The 15459-nt window shown below is 39.9% G+C and overlaps 1 long non-coding RNA gene across 2 annotated transcripts in view; it reads left to right on the top strand.

Annotated features, from left to right (window-relative positions):
- Window positions 1-15459, top strand: part of LOC114486755 (uncharacterized) — a 121118-nt gene that overhangs the window by 685 nt on the left and 104974 nt on the right. The gene's annotated exons all lie outside the window — the stretch shown is intronic.

Here is a 15459-nt window from a genome sequence, read left to right as displayed (position 1 = left end):
CAGTACGCGGGCCTCTCACTGCTGTGGCCTCTCCCGTTGCGGAGCACAGGCTCCGGACGCGTAGGCTCAGCGGCCATGGCTCACGGGCCCAGCCGCTCCACGGCACGTGGGATCTTCCCGGACCGGGGCACGAACCCGTGTCCCCTGCATCGGCAGGCGGACCCCCAACCACTGCGTCACCAGGGAAGCCCTTTCAGGGAATGACTGATCTTCCAGAGCGAGGACTGTGACTGACTAAAGAAAACAACTGTTCGGTTCCTATGACATGACTGTTTTGAACAGGCACCGAGACATTTTCCATCCTATGGGGAGCATTAACCTTCTTAAGTGGCTGAAAAGCTAACTATCTCTGATAGGTGATCAGCGTAATCCTAAATCATTAGTTTAGCCTCTGGCTGCTTTGATTTTAGAGTGATAACAGAGAACTTGGTGGAGAAGTTGCTGCTCCAGCCCACAGAGGAGCTTCCCAGGCCTGCCTCCGGTTAACATAGATTTATTTGATCAGGTTAAAAGGCTTGCTGCCCAGCCCTGGCTTAAAAGTCTAAGACAAAGATTTAACAAGGAGGAGAAATAGGAGAAGGTGGTGTGAGGGTTTTTCTTTCTTTTTTTTTTTTAATACATTAATGTCAGGTGGTTTTTTTTGTTGCTTAATTTCCCTTCATTCTATGTTGGGAGATTAAAGGAAAAAACAAGTCATGTCTTGACTTCTACGGCAAGACCATTTCTGCCTCGACTGAGAATAAAAAAAAAAAGAGCTGGATGGTAGAAAGCCCCAGAAACTCAGCTCCATCACTACCCGCAATTACTGTGTCTTATTGATAACTTGCAGCTCTATCCAGCAAAAGCCATCTGTGGAACAAAGCCTGTCACAGATCAGACTGAATCCATTAAAAAGCTTTGATTAACATGTCCCTGGGGTGTGCTGTGGAAACTTTTTACGCCAAATGACAGCCTATTGCCGCGGCTTCGGAATTGTCCTCCTGAAATACTCTTGTGTTTTAATCTAGTGCGAGGTTTAAATTAAAAAACGGCAATGACTTTGTGTGACCTAAATACCAGCCACTTTTATTCAGGGTGGGATTTATCAACGGCTTGCAGATTAAGTGTTCAGAGAAGCCACAATTAACCTTACTGTGGGGTGGCTAATATTAATTGTATATATATTATATGTAGGTTGTGTATATAATCTCTCGTCCTTCCTTTTTTTCTTCAGCGTGGCCCAGAGAAAGGGTCATAGTTAACGTGCTTACTTTAGTGGATACAAAGCTTTGTGTTCATCCTTAGTGGAAAACAAATTTGTTTGTGTTGGAAGAACACAGTAATCACTCTCCCTGGTGCTTTTTTTTATTGGTCTCTGACATGGATGCTGTAATGAACAGCAGCCTTTTGAAGCAAAGATAAAGCTCCGTCTTCTAACGGTGGAGTTGTTCGGGGCAGGGACCTGCCTGTTTCCACACAACTATCTCACTTTCATCGTAGGGGGAAATTCAATCTTGATCGACCCCATCTGAATGGTGTATGTGCGTGAGTCTGTGTTTCTTTATTGTTACCATACACTCTCCTAAAATACAAGTGTTGAATGGTTACGTTTCAAAACTGTCATGAACTGCATTATACAATAAAAAATGATTCTCTTAGAGGCCATAAAAAGACACTGTGAAAACTACCTGCAGAAAGCGGGTACCTATCCTACTGCTTCTCTACACAGTGTTAAGTCTCTGAAACAAGACAAAAAGTGCCTTTGTTGGCAAAATTCTTAGAAAGTAAACTTAAAAATTAAAGGAAAAAAAAATGAAAGAGTATCACCTATGGAATGTAGGAGCACTGGGGGCCCCTATGCTGCCCACTTCACCATACAAAGACAGGCTTTTCTCTTCCACTACCCCAGGAATGAAGCCAAGCTCTCCTTTTAAGGATGACATCTTACCACTGACTGCGAACTCATGGCACCCCCTCATTACGTGGTTAATGCTTTGTAGCTTCAGAGGGAAATCTAGGGTGAAGGAAATTTTTGATCATTTTTAAAAAAGGATTTTCTAATTGATTTGGCATGTACAGAAATGTAATGGCCTGCACTGTGAAGTAGAGAGCTCTGAGTCACTCAAGTATTGAAATAGGCTGGGTGATGAATATCAGGAGAGAGTTAGGAGAACGTGATTTATGAGGCTGACAAGATCTGAATTTGTTTTTAATTGAAGTATAATTGACATACAACATGACATTAGTTTCAGGTGTACAACATAATGATCTGGCATTTGTATACATTGTGAAACGATCATCACAGTAAGTCTAGTTACCATCTGTCACCATACAGTTACAAAATTTTTTCTTAGCAACTTTCAAATTTACAATACGATATCATTGAATATAGTCACCGTGCTATACTTATATCACCATAACTTATTTATAACTGGAAGTTTGTACCTCTTGATCCTTTTCACCCATTTTACCCACTGACCCTCCTCCCCTCTGGTAACCACCAATCTGTTCTCTGGACCTGTGAGTTTTATTTTGTTTTGTTTGTTTGTTTTGTTTTTTAGATTCCACATATAAGTGAAATCATATGGAATTTGTCTTTCCCCGTCTTACTTATTTCACTTAGCATAGTACTTTCTAAGTCCATCCATGTTGTCACAAATGACAGGATTTCACTTTTTTTATGGCTGATTACTATTCCGTTGTGTGTATATATATATATATATATATATCCATTCATCCATTGATGGACACTTAGGTTGTTTTCATATCTTGGCTATTGTAAATAATGCTACAATGAACACAGGGGTGCATATATGTTTTTTTGAAGAAGTTTTTTTGTTTTCTTCAGTTAAATACCCAGAAGTAGAATTGCTGAATCATATGGTAGTTCTATTTTTAATTTTTTCGGGAACCTCCATACTATTTTCCACAGTGGCTGCAGTAATTTACATTCCTACAAACAGTGCACGAGGGTTCCTTTTTCTCTACATTTTTGCCAACACTTGTTATTTCTTGTCCTTTTGGTAATAGCCATTCTTACAGGTGTGAGGTAGTATTTTGTTGTGGTTTTGATTTGCATTTCCCTGAAAATTAATGATGTTGAACATCTTTTCATGTGCCCATTGACGATTTGAATATCTTCTTTGGAAAATGTTTATTCAGATCCTCTGCCCATTTTTTCATTGAATTGTTTGTTTTTTGTGAATGAATTGTATGAATTCTTTTTTTTTTTTTTTTTTTTGTGGTATGCGGGCCTCCCTCTGTTGTGGCCTCTCCCGTTGCGGAGCACAGGCTCCGGACGCGCAGGCTCAGCAGCCATGGCCCACGGGCCCCGCCGCTCCGCGGCATGTGGGCTCCTCCTGGACCAGGGCACGAACCCCTGTCCCCTGCATTGGCAGGCGGACTCTCAACCACTGCGCCACCAGGGAAGCTTAGGAAATGTATTTCTTAAAGAATAAGACTTGTAAGTCAAAATATTCCTTGATTCATAAGCTGCAGAATGGATGTTGTGTCAGTAGGCATGAAAACAACGTGGATCTTATTGTACATCTCTCCGCGGCGTGTGGGATCCTCCCAGACCGGGGTGCGAACCCGGTTCCCCTGCATCGGCAGGCGGACGCGCAACCACTGCGCCACCAGGGAAGCCCTGTATGAATTCTTTATACAGTTGACCCTTAAAAACTCAGGCTGGGGTACCAATCCTTCATGCAGTTGTAAATTGGCATATAACTTTAGAGTTGGCCCTCCATATCCACGGTTCCTCATCTGTAGATTCAACCAACTGCAAGTTGTGTAGTCCTGTACTATGTATTGATTGAAAAAACTCCATGTATAAGTGGACCCGTGAAGTTCAAACCCATGTTGTTCAAATGTCAACCATGTATTTTGGATATTAAACCTTTATTGGATATATGATTTACAAACATCATTTCCCATTCAGTAGACTGCCTTTTCATCTTGTTGATGGTTTCCTTTGCTGTGGAGCGGTTTGTAGTTTGTTGTAGTCACATTTGTTTATTTTTCCTTTTGCTGCCATTGCCTTTGGAGTCGGATCCAAAAAATATATTGCTAGACTCATGTCAAGGAGTTTTCCAGTTATGTTTTCTTCTAGGAGTTTTATGGTTTCTGGTCTTATATTCAAGTCTTTAATCCATTTGAGTAAATTTTTGTGTATGGTGTAAGACAGTGATCCAGTTTCATTCTTTTGCATGTGACTGTTCAGTTTTCCTGACACCATTTATTGAAGAGACTGTTCTTTTCCCATTGTATACTCTTGCCTCCTTTGCTGTAGATAAATTGACTGTATATGCATGGGTTTATATCTGAGCCCTTTGTTCTGTTCCATTGATCTATGTGTCTGTTGTTATGCCAATACCATACTGTCTTGATTACTATAGTCTGTAGTATAGTGTAAAATCAGGGCACATGATACCTCCGGCTTTGTTCTTCTTTCTCAAGATTGTTTTGGCTATACAAGGTCTTTTGTGGTTCTGTACAAATTTTAGAAATATTTGTTCTACTTCTGTAAAAAATGCCATTTTTATCATGAATAGGTGTTGAATTTTGTCAAATGCTTTTCTGTATCTATTGGAATTATCATATTTTTTTTTATTCTCCATCTTGCTAATTCAAGGTATCATGTTGATTTTTTTGAATGTTGAACCATCCTTGCATCCCTGGAATAAATCCCACTTGATTGTGGTGTATGATCCTTTTAATGTATTGTTGAATTCTGTTTGCTCATATTTGTTGAGGATTTTTGCAACTATGTTCATCGGGATATTGGTCTGCAATTTTTTGGGGGGGAGTTGGGGTCCTTGTCTGGTTTTGGTATCAGGGTAATGTTAACATCACAAAATGAGTTTGGGAGCATTTCCTCCTCTTTAGTTTTTTAGAAGAGTTTGAGAAGGATAGGTATTAAATCTTTGAATGTTTTGTAGAATTCACCAGTGAAGCCGTCTGGTCCTGGACTTTGTTTTTTGGGATTGGATTTTGGGTTTGATTACTGATTCAATCTGTTTACTAGTAATTGATCTATTCAGGTTTTCTATTTCTTCCTGACTCCGAAGATTGTATGTTTCTAGGAATTTTTCCATTTCTTCTCTGTTGTCCAATTTGTTGGCATATAAGTGTTAATAGTAGTCTCTTATAATCCTTTGTATTTCGTTGATATCATTTGTAACTTCTCTTTAATTTCTCATCTTATTTGTCTTCTCTCTTTTTTCTCAGAAAGTCTAGATAAAGATATGTCAATTTTATTTATCTTTTCAAAGAAAGATCTCTTAGTTGCATTGATCTTTTCTATTTCTTTTTTGTCCCTATTTCCACCCTGATCTTATTTCCTTCCTTCTACTAACTTTATGCTTTGTTTGTTCTTGTTTTTCTAGTTCCTTTAGGTGTAAAGTTAGATTGTTTATTTCAGATTTTTCTTGTTTCTTAAGGAAGGCCTGTAATGCTATAAGCGTCTGTCTTAGAACTGCTTTTGCTGCATCCTATACATTTTGGTATGTTGTGTTTCCTTTTTCATTTGTCTCAAGGTATTTTTAAAATTTCTGCTTTGATTTCTTCATTGACCATTGGCTGTTAAGTAGCATGTTGTTTAATCTCCAAATATTTGTAATTTTTCTAAGTTTTTCCTTGTAACTGCTAGTTTCATACCATTGTGGTCAGAAAAGATGCTTGATACAATTTCAGTTTTCTTAAATTTATTGAGACTTGTTTCATGGCCTCGCATGTGATCTACCCTGGAGAAAGTTCTATGTGCACTTTGAGAGAATGTGCATTCTGCTGTTTTTGGATGGAATGTCATGTAGATATCTATTAAGTTTATCTGGTCTAATGTATGGTTGTAGGCCAATGTTTCCTTATTGATTTTCTATCTGAATGATATATCTGTTGATGGAAGTGGGTATTAAGTCCCCCACTCTTTTGTATTACTGTCATTGTCTCTTTTTAAGTCTGTTAATATTTGCTTTATATTCTGAGATGCTCCCATGTTGGGTGCATAGATATTACAAATGTTACATCTTTTTTCTGGATTGACCCCTTTATCATTATGCAGTGCCCATCTATTTCTTTTCTTACAGACTTCGTTTTAAAGTCTCTTTGTTTGATAAAAGTATAGCCACCCCAGCATTCTTTTGGCTTCCATTTGCATAAAACATCTTTTTCTCTCCCTTCACTTTCAGTCTGTGTGTCCTTACATTGGAAGTGAGTCTCTTAGGTAACATATAGATGGGTCTTGTTTTTTATTTCAGCCACTTTCTTTTTATTGGAGCATTAAGTTCATTTAAATTTAAGGTAATTATTGATAGTTATGTATAATACTTATTGCCATTTTGTTCATTGTTTTCTGGCTGTTCTTTGGTTCTTCTGTGTCCCTTTAATCTTATCTTGCTTCCTTCTCTTATGTTGTGATGGCTTTCCGTAGTGTTATAGTTAGATTCCTTTTTCATTGTTTTTTTGTGTATCTACAATAGGTTCTTGCTTTGTAGTTACCATGAGGCTCACATATAATAGCCTGTATTTATAATAGTCTATTTTAAGTTGATAGCAAGTTAAGTTTGAATACACTTTAAAACTCTACATTTTTACACTTCCTCCCACGTTTTAATGTTTTTGATGTCACATTTTACATCTTTTTATTTTGTGTATCCCTTAACTAGCTATTGTAGTTCTAGATTTTTATTGTTTTTGTCTTTTAACCTTCATACTAGCCTTATAAGTGATTAATCTACTGTCTTTACTGTATATTTACCTTTGCCAATGAGATTTTTATCTTAATATGTTTTCTTGTTACTAATTAGTGCCCTTTTCAACTTAAAAAAATTCTTGTAGCATTTCTTGTAAGGCCAGTTTAGTGGTGATGAGCTCCTTTAGCTTTCATTTGTCTGGAGAGCTCTTTATCTCTCCTTCAATTTTTAATGGTAACCTTGAAGTGTAGAGTATTCTTGGTTGGAAGTTTTTTCCCTTTAGCACTTCAAATATATCATGCTATGCCTTTCTGGCTTGCAAAGTTTCTGCTGAGAAATATGCTAATAGTATTCTGAGAGTTCCCTTGTATGGAGCAAGTTGTTTTTCTCCTACTGCTTTTAAAATTCTATCTTTATGATTAAAATGTCAAAAGTTAAACATAATGTGACTTGGTATGGGTCTCTTTGGATTCATAGTTTGGATCTCTCTGGGCCTCCTTGAACTGGATATCTGTTTCCTTCCCCAGGTTAGGGGAATAAATTTTCTGCCCCATTCTCTCTCTCTTGTCTGGGACGCCTCTAATGCGAATGTTAGTCTACTTGATATTGTCCCATAGGCCCCTTAAGCTCTTTTCACTTTTTAAAATTCTTTTTTTCTTTTTCCTGCTCTTTTTGGGTGAGTTCCATTACCTCATCCAACCCATCACTGATTCTTTCTTTGCTTCATATAGTCTGCTGTTGAACCCCTATAGTATAATTTTCGGTGCAGTTACCCTTTGTTGTGGAGGAGCTATTCAGCTAGTTTGCAGGTGTTTTTCAGAGGTAATTGATCCATATGTAGCTGTAGATTCATTGCCTCAGAGGGAGGCAGTGAGTTCCGGGTCTTCTTATTCTTCCATCTTGAACTGCCTCCAAGGCCTGACATTTAGAAAAGTAAGCCAGTTAGCTAAATTATGGATCAAATGTTTGATATTTCTTCTTGGGAATTAAAAATGTTTTTCTTTTGTTCTTCACAACTCACCCAAATGTCACCAGAACATAAGCTTCATGAAGGTATGTATCCTGGTGTTTTGTTCATTGCTATATCTCCAGCTTCTAGCACAGTATGAGCACCTAGTAAGCACCCAAGAAATATTTGTTGAATGAGTGAATTACTAGTTTATAATACTTTAATTTGCATTGACTTCTCAGAAAAGAGCAACTCTTTACACATTAGTACCAAAATTAAGACCACAGATATTCTTTACTCTTGGCTTATCTCATCACAGTGGTGTTAGGCATCCTACCACTGGGGAGCCCAGCACTTTATATTTAGTGTAGGTTCTGATCCAAATCTCTATTAATAGATAGTTGTTGGCAGCCTAGAATAAACTGGAGTCAAAATATATTAGAATGAATAGACGATAACTGGATCTTTTTGAGCAGGATCTCTTAGTTGGGTTGGTTTCTGACCTGGTTAACTCTGAGTGACCTCCTTCCCATTGATCTGGAATACCATGTGCCCTGAAAAAGAACAGCACCTGATATGAGCCAAGCATGAGACTGGCTTGGAAAAACCCTCCTTGGAGAAGAATGGAAAGGTAGATGTGGAGCAGTGGCCCATGCAATTACAAAACAGGACATCATCCTTAATGCCGTAACTTATCCAGAAGCTCTGCTACTCTAAAATGTTGTATGCTTGGCTTTGAAAATTCATCCCTCCCTTCCATGTCTATCCTTTGATCTGGTATTCTATTTCCACTGCTTCCCAGACAAGAAAGTGAGAAAGACATCAGAAAAATGAACTCTACCAAAATAGTCAAAGGACATTCCTCATATGCTTTGGACATTCTTCAATTTTCCTTTAGGAAAATCTGGGAAAACCAAACAAACGTTATCTCCCAAGACCTTCACAAATGTTCTCATGACAAATTTATGCAGTAGGTATTAGCATCACCAGCTTACACAGAGAGATACTGACCTTCAGAGAGGTTAAATCACATACACCCAAGGAAAAACTAGGAAGAAGAGACAAACTAGATATTCTGATTCAGATTTGTTTGAAGCCAAAACCAAACCAAACTCTCTCCATTACAACAAAGACTTTAACATTCATTTGGTTATTCTTTTCTGTAAAGCTGCATAAAATTGTGACTTCAAAAATGGAATTTAATATAATTGCTTCAAATATTAGTGGATCATAGGTTAGCATTCATGTTACATTGACACACTTAGGCAATTAAAAAGTGATGCTTACAAATTTAATTTCCAATTGGGAGAAAAGAAAGGAGGTTAGCTGATGTGGTAGATAAAAATCTCTCTCCGACAGTTTGAATTTTTTTCCTCTTCAGTATAGAGCACAAGCGAATGAACTGTGCAAATCCATTTTCTGGTGCTCTTTGGGCTTCAGGGCACAGACTCATCTTTGAGTGGAGTAATACTAATAATATATATATTGTTGCTAACTTGGTATTGAGAGGTGAAAAAGCTTATGATCTTTTAATCTCTTCTTAATATTAGAGCTATTCAATTTAGAAAACTAAACTTACAAATCTATATACCCATAAATATCCATTCCCTGGGAGTCCCCCATTCATCCCTCCTCTTCTCCATGTCACCGTCCATTACTAGACGAAAAGATGTTTTTAATGACTTGACTTAAACTTTTTTCTTAATGATGAAAGCATCTCTGGTCATGAAAATCCTCTTTTTACCTTTATGATGTATCTAGTCCTTTTACACGTTGCTGACATGCACAAAACAATTTGATTTTCTAAACAATGTATCAAGATAGTGGTACTATTCTGCACATCCCAGGGAATCATAATTATTTATTTGTATTAATAAGACAATGATGTTTGTATAAGGCACATCCTTTGTACTACAGCCCTTATACTATAGGGCTACTCAATACCTAGTCAGTTTGGTAGACCACTTGGCTGGAGGGCTGGGTGGGCTATTGACAAAAGCTTGGGCATTGAGGGTCACCTGTCAATTTGGGTCCTGACTCTGCTGCTCTCAGTGTGATGCTGTGCAACTTACTTAATTTTTCACAACCTAATTTTCCTCAGGTATAAAACAGGGATAATATCTGTCTTCTGAGGATTAGAAATGTGTAACATGGATGTGAAGGATCTGGGATAATAAATTCTACCTATTATTTATAAGTAATATTGTAGAGGCTAGTGCAGTAGTTCTCAAAGTGTGGTCCCCAGACCAGCAACATCAGGATCACATGTGAAAAGGCAAATTCTTGGACCCCAGCCCAAACTTACTGAGTCAGAAACACTGGAGATAGGGCTCAGCAGCCTATGTTTTAACAGGCCCTCCAGGTGATTCTGAAGCCTGTTGAAGTTTGAAAACTACTGGGCAGCGTGGTTAATTGTGGAGACCTCTTCTAGAAAATGGGGTAAATAAATACACCTACCTCGTTGGGTAGCTGTAAAGAGCTTATAATAATGTTTGGCACTTAATATACAGTTGATAAATGTTCTTACGTAGGCCAAATATAGGAGCTGTTAGATGCATGGGTTTGGACTGAAACAATTCGAATCCCAACTCTGCTACATGGAAACCACTGGTCTTGGGAAAGTCTCCTTACCTCTCAGTGTCCTTATCTGTAAAATGGGAATAGTAATAGTATCTGCCTCAAGTAATTGTGATGGCACATGCTAGTAAGGTGTCTTAGATGAAAATGTTGAGTTGCTCTTCACGTAGGAATCATCTGATTGAATGACAAATGCTCACCCAATGACTTTACTATCTTAAAATCATCATGGTTAATTATCCTATCATAGATTCTTGCTTATTTTTGAGGCTTCAATATATTTCCATAACATTTTTCTTTTAAGCTTTAGGAGCAAAAATATCCCATGACTTTCAACGAGATAAATCTGGGTGCTTAATTTGATGTTTCACTAAAGAAACCAATACCAGGGCTTCCCTGGTGGCGCAGTGGTTGAGAGTCCTCCTGCCGATGCAAGGGACATGGGTTCGCGCCCAGGTCTGGGAAGACCCCACATGCCGCAGAGCGGCTAGGCCCGTGAGCCATGGCCGCTGAGCCTGCGCGTCCGGAGCCTGTGCTCCGCAACGGGAGAGGCCACAACAGTGAGAGGCCCGCGTACCGCAAAAAAAAAAAAACACCAAAAACCAATACCAGGGGCTCTGACTGTTCTTCAGAAATAGGTATAACCAGCAGCTGCCATTCTCCATGAGTTACTCTACCTGCCCATCTCCTGATGAAGTCAAGGTAACACTAATACTGTTATATATCGTGCAATGCAATACCCAGTTTCACACTCTGAGATGAAGCTTTGTTCTTTTTGAAGACCGAGATCCCTTAGGCAGGCTGGAAAACTGTTCACAAAAGGCCCTGAATGGAGGATGTGCACGCTTAACAAATCTGCTTTTGCTGGTCTCCATTACCTTCTTTTAGCAGGTGTGAAGCTTTATACTGATATTACTTTCCATTGTAGATGCCTGGCTCTAAGCCTCCTTTGTTTCCACCCAGATGCCAGCTTCTAGTTAACTTTTTTTTTTTCCTAAGCTACCAACCATCTGGAGGAAAACTGATTGGGGCTAGGGTCATTTTTGTACCTTTTGAAATTGCCATGTAGGTAAAAGGATTTGTCAAAGCCATGAATGACCCTTCTCGGATTTCAGAGGCACAGCAGATTGGCAAAGGGCTCCTTCTGGAAGAAGCCAAGTCAAGCAGAGGTAGCGATGGAGGCAAAGGGGAGCATGCTAAAGCTACAAAATGGGCTGAGAAATAGAGATCTGCCCAATTATAATTCAAGCAAAAACAAGTGAGAAACTGCAGTCGTTGAGGCACTCTTGGCCGAGCATCTGGGCTTTGCATGCATGCATGCATAATTAAGCTTCAGGCAGCTGCAGGCTTCTGCAGTGCAACAAGGCGGGCAGGGTATCAGAATACACAGTAGGTTGCATATCAATGGAACTCTTTTTAAATTCACATGAAGCCTAAGATAAAAAGACATCAGCAAAAATTAAACAGCATCTAAAACATCAGTGACTAGGGATATAGGCCACCAGGAAAACAATGGAAACCAACTTGGTTTTCCCCTCATTGTTCTGGTTCCTCCCCACAAATAGATGAGAGCGGCAGAGCCAACTTGGTTTTAAAATACACACACTCATTAGATCAAAGGGATCAATGCACATTGAAGCAACTTTCAAGACATCACAGGAAGTGGTCTGCTTTCTTCTGAAAGACAACAGAAAATCACACACATGCATTGGGGCCTTGTGATATGCAGATGGTGAGCTTTCAGGAGAATTAAATATTCATGGCAGATAAAAATCTCTCCCATTATATTTTTAACGTATATGAGGCTTTGGGCTCAATGCCTTCTGTGTTCACGTGATAGACAGACCCTGTTTTCTGTACATGCATTGCTACACACAAGGACAGCTCAGATTGTATTTTGTGATGTCATCAGTGCTATCAGGCCTTCTACAGCTGGACGGCCCTGTGGTAGTCATTTATCAATACATCACTCAGAGAACTTTGCCACTGCCATACTTTTGTTTCCTTGGATGCGGTCTATGGCCAGAGACCCTCGGCTCTGTCTTGCTTACTAATTGCCCCGAGCCTTCATTAAATCTGATTGCCAGGGCCACAAGAAATCTTTCAGGTCTCTGACAGGTAGAGGGGGGTCTCTGAGGTACCTGGACACATCGTACAGTTGTATTTGCTTCTCTTACTAACCCAGGTGCAACACTAGAGTCTTCCCGCTTTTTCATTGTTTTCTTGCATACCTTTGTTTGACAGGGGATCAAAGAGTTGTCTTGAAGACTTTTAATCTGATTAGCCACACAGGATAATAACCGTAAGGGTGGAGATGCTACAGGGCAAGGAGGTATTGTGGAGAGAGCAGGCTTTGCCGTCTCTGAAACTCCATACCCCACCCCCCATTTCTCCCAGCAAAATCCGCCTGGCCCCTCTCCCCACCCCAGTTGCCAACCCACATGGAAAACGCAATTCAGAGAGGTGCTTTGGTTTAAGAAGGAAGATGAAAAAGATGGATTTGCTCTTCATAGGCTGCTAAAATAAAGAATTGATTAGTCAGAGATCAGTGAAATGAATGAGAGCGACACCTGCTTACAGGAGGGCCTTAACAAGGTGGGGAAAATAAATGCTCCTCTGGATTTCCATTTGATTCTAAATTTAGTTTATTTTAATCCAATTAGGAAACTGACTCTTCCTTCTCCACTGGAGTTGTCTACTCTTAGACCGTGTCGTTGCCTTTGATTCTCCATGCATTCTTTTTCTGTTAAGACCATCCCCTCCAAAGCAGATGAGTAATTAAAGAATGAATAAGGCAGAATAGCTATGGCATTTTGTCAGCATTCAGGTCATTGGATTTGCGTGTTATTTTTGATCACTTCCAGTATGAGGTACTGGACCCCTGCTTTTTTTTTTTTCTTTTTTTGGTCACTGCTACTGTCCTTGAATAAATTCCATCTTATCTCCAACTTAGATTTTTAAATATGCTTCTTTTCTTGATGTTGTTTTTGTGTCCAGATTTTTTTTTTTTTGGAGTATAATTGCTTTACAATGTTGTGTTAGGTTCTGCTGTACAGTGAAGTGAATCAGCTGTATGTATACATATATCCCCTCCCTCTAGGACCTCCCTCCCGCCCCCCCACCCCCCCATCCCCCCATCCCACCCATCTAGGTCATCACAGCACGGAGCTGATCTCCCTGTGCTATACAGCAGGTTCCTACTAGCTATCTATTTTACACATGGTAGTGTATTGATGTCAAACCTAATCTCCCAATTCATCCCACCCTCCCCTTACCCCCCATTGTGTCCACACGTCCGTTCTCTATGTCTGCACTTCTAATCCTGCCCTGCAAATAGGTTCATCTGCACCATTTTTCTAGATTTCACTTATATGCGTTAATATACGATATTTGTTTTTCTCTTTCTGACTTACTTCACTCTGTATGACAGACTCTAGGTCCATCCACATCTCTACAAATGACCCAGTTTCATTTCTTTTTTTTTTTTTTTTTTTTTTTTGTGGTACACGGGCCTCTCACTGTTGTGGCCTCTCCTGTTGCGGAGCACAGGCTCCGGACGCGCAGGCTCAGCGGCCGTGGCTCACGGGCCCAGCCGCTCCGCGGCGTTTGAGATCTTCCCGGACCGGGGCACGAACCCGTGTCCCCTGCATCGGCAGGCGGATTCTCAACCACTGCGCCACCAGGGAAGCCCCCAGTTTCATTTCTTTTTATGGCTGAGTAATATTCCATTATATATATGTACCACATCTTCTTTATCCATTCTGTGTCCAGATTTTAGATGCAAGTGTAAATGTTCTTACATTTTGGGACCCCCAAATATAAGTAGATATAACACTCTGGAATCAAATCTAACCCCTCCTCCCCAAATTTGGGACCTGTGCTTGTGGTAAAAAGTAATATTTCCATGATGGGAACTTTGGCTTTTTTATTTTAAATATCCTCTAAGACCCTGATTTAAACAGGACTGCAAATTCTTCTTCTAGTGAGTTGAACATTGCAACCAAATAGATGTTAGGGGTTAAAGAGAGGACCGAAAAACCAGCCCCTCACCTCTAGCATCACCAGGCGCCTCACTGATTCAGCACCATCCTTGGGCCGCGCGCCGGACCCAGCTCGAGCCTTGTCACCCGGGGGCCCAGCAGCGGACAGGGATGGTGGTAAGGCTTCTCCGCGTGGAAAAGCTCCATTAGGACCTGAAGTTTCTCACAAACACAGCACGCCTGCCTTGATTCATCAGGCCACAGTCCTTCTGGAGAAGGCTGTTGACTTCTTCCACAAGAGTAAACTGTGATTATTTATACCTTCGCCTTTGTCCAGTTGCTATCAAAGCCCTGGTCTCTGGAGAGAGGAAACAGCCTTGCTCGCACTATAATCACGCTGCCTACTTTACAACTGTGAAAATAGCACCATTAATTTTAGCAGCGCTTAAAAAAAACACCTCTCACCTTGCTCCCTGCCATCCTCCCTCCCAGCCCACACACACCCCTTTGACAGCTCAGCAGTGTGATTGTCTGATCTTTCTTACAGGGATGTTTCAAAAGAGATAAGTGGTAGGAATCAATGCACATCATCTTAATTACCAAATACAGCTTGTTTTATTGTAAGCCATTTATCTCCCAGTGGCCATAAGACGGATGCTTGGTCCTACTGCTAAAGATTTGCCTACTTTTCTAATGGGACCGAAACACGTGTTGAATAATTCAAACTTCCCCTAACCGGCTTTTCTATTCAAGACACCCTGAACTGTAAGAACAGTTCCCTCAAAATTTAGTTTACTATGTCAACTCTACTTATTTTAAAGTGTCCTGTTATCTGCCGTGCATCTTCTTGCTTTTGTAATGACTTTCTGTGATCCAGAGATGGTTATGGCTCTAACTGTGGAAGGCTGGGGTTCTCCTCAGACAGTTTTGATGAGTATATTTTCAAAGTATTTGTATGTTTTTTAAATTATAAAGTAATACATCTTCACTGTAAAACAATAAAAAGTAGAGATATATGAGATAGAGGTCTAGATCTAGATCCAGATCTAGATACCACAGGGTTAGACCTTCCTGTGTACATGTGAGCCTCTGGGGACTTGGGAGTCATGGAGCAGGATGTTGCAGGAGGCTGGTTATCTGTGTGAGCATCTGATGGTCTTTTTCACGCAAGAGGGAAATCTAGGGGCCATTTACATCTTCCACATCACAAATTCTCCTTGTTTTGTTTCCTAAATATTTAGGATGTTTAGAATCTGTGAGCTCTTTTTTTTTTTTTTTTTTT

The sequence above is a fragment of the Physeter macrocephalus genome, chromosome 8 (genome assembly GCF_002837175.3).
Source record: "Physeter macrocephalus isolate SW-GA chromosome 8, ASM283717v5, whole genome shotgun sequence".
Lineage (NCBI taxonomy): Eukaryota > Metazoa > Chordata > Mammalia > Artiodactyla > Physeteridae > Physeter > Physeter macrocephalus.
The sequence above is the reverse complement of the archived record's forward strand: the minus strand, read 5'-3'. Positions and strand labels throughout refer to the sequence as shown.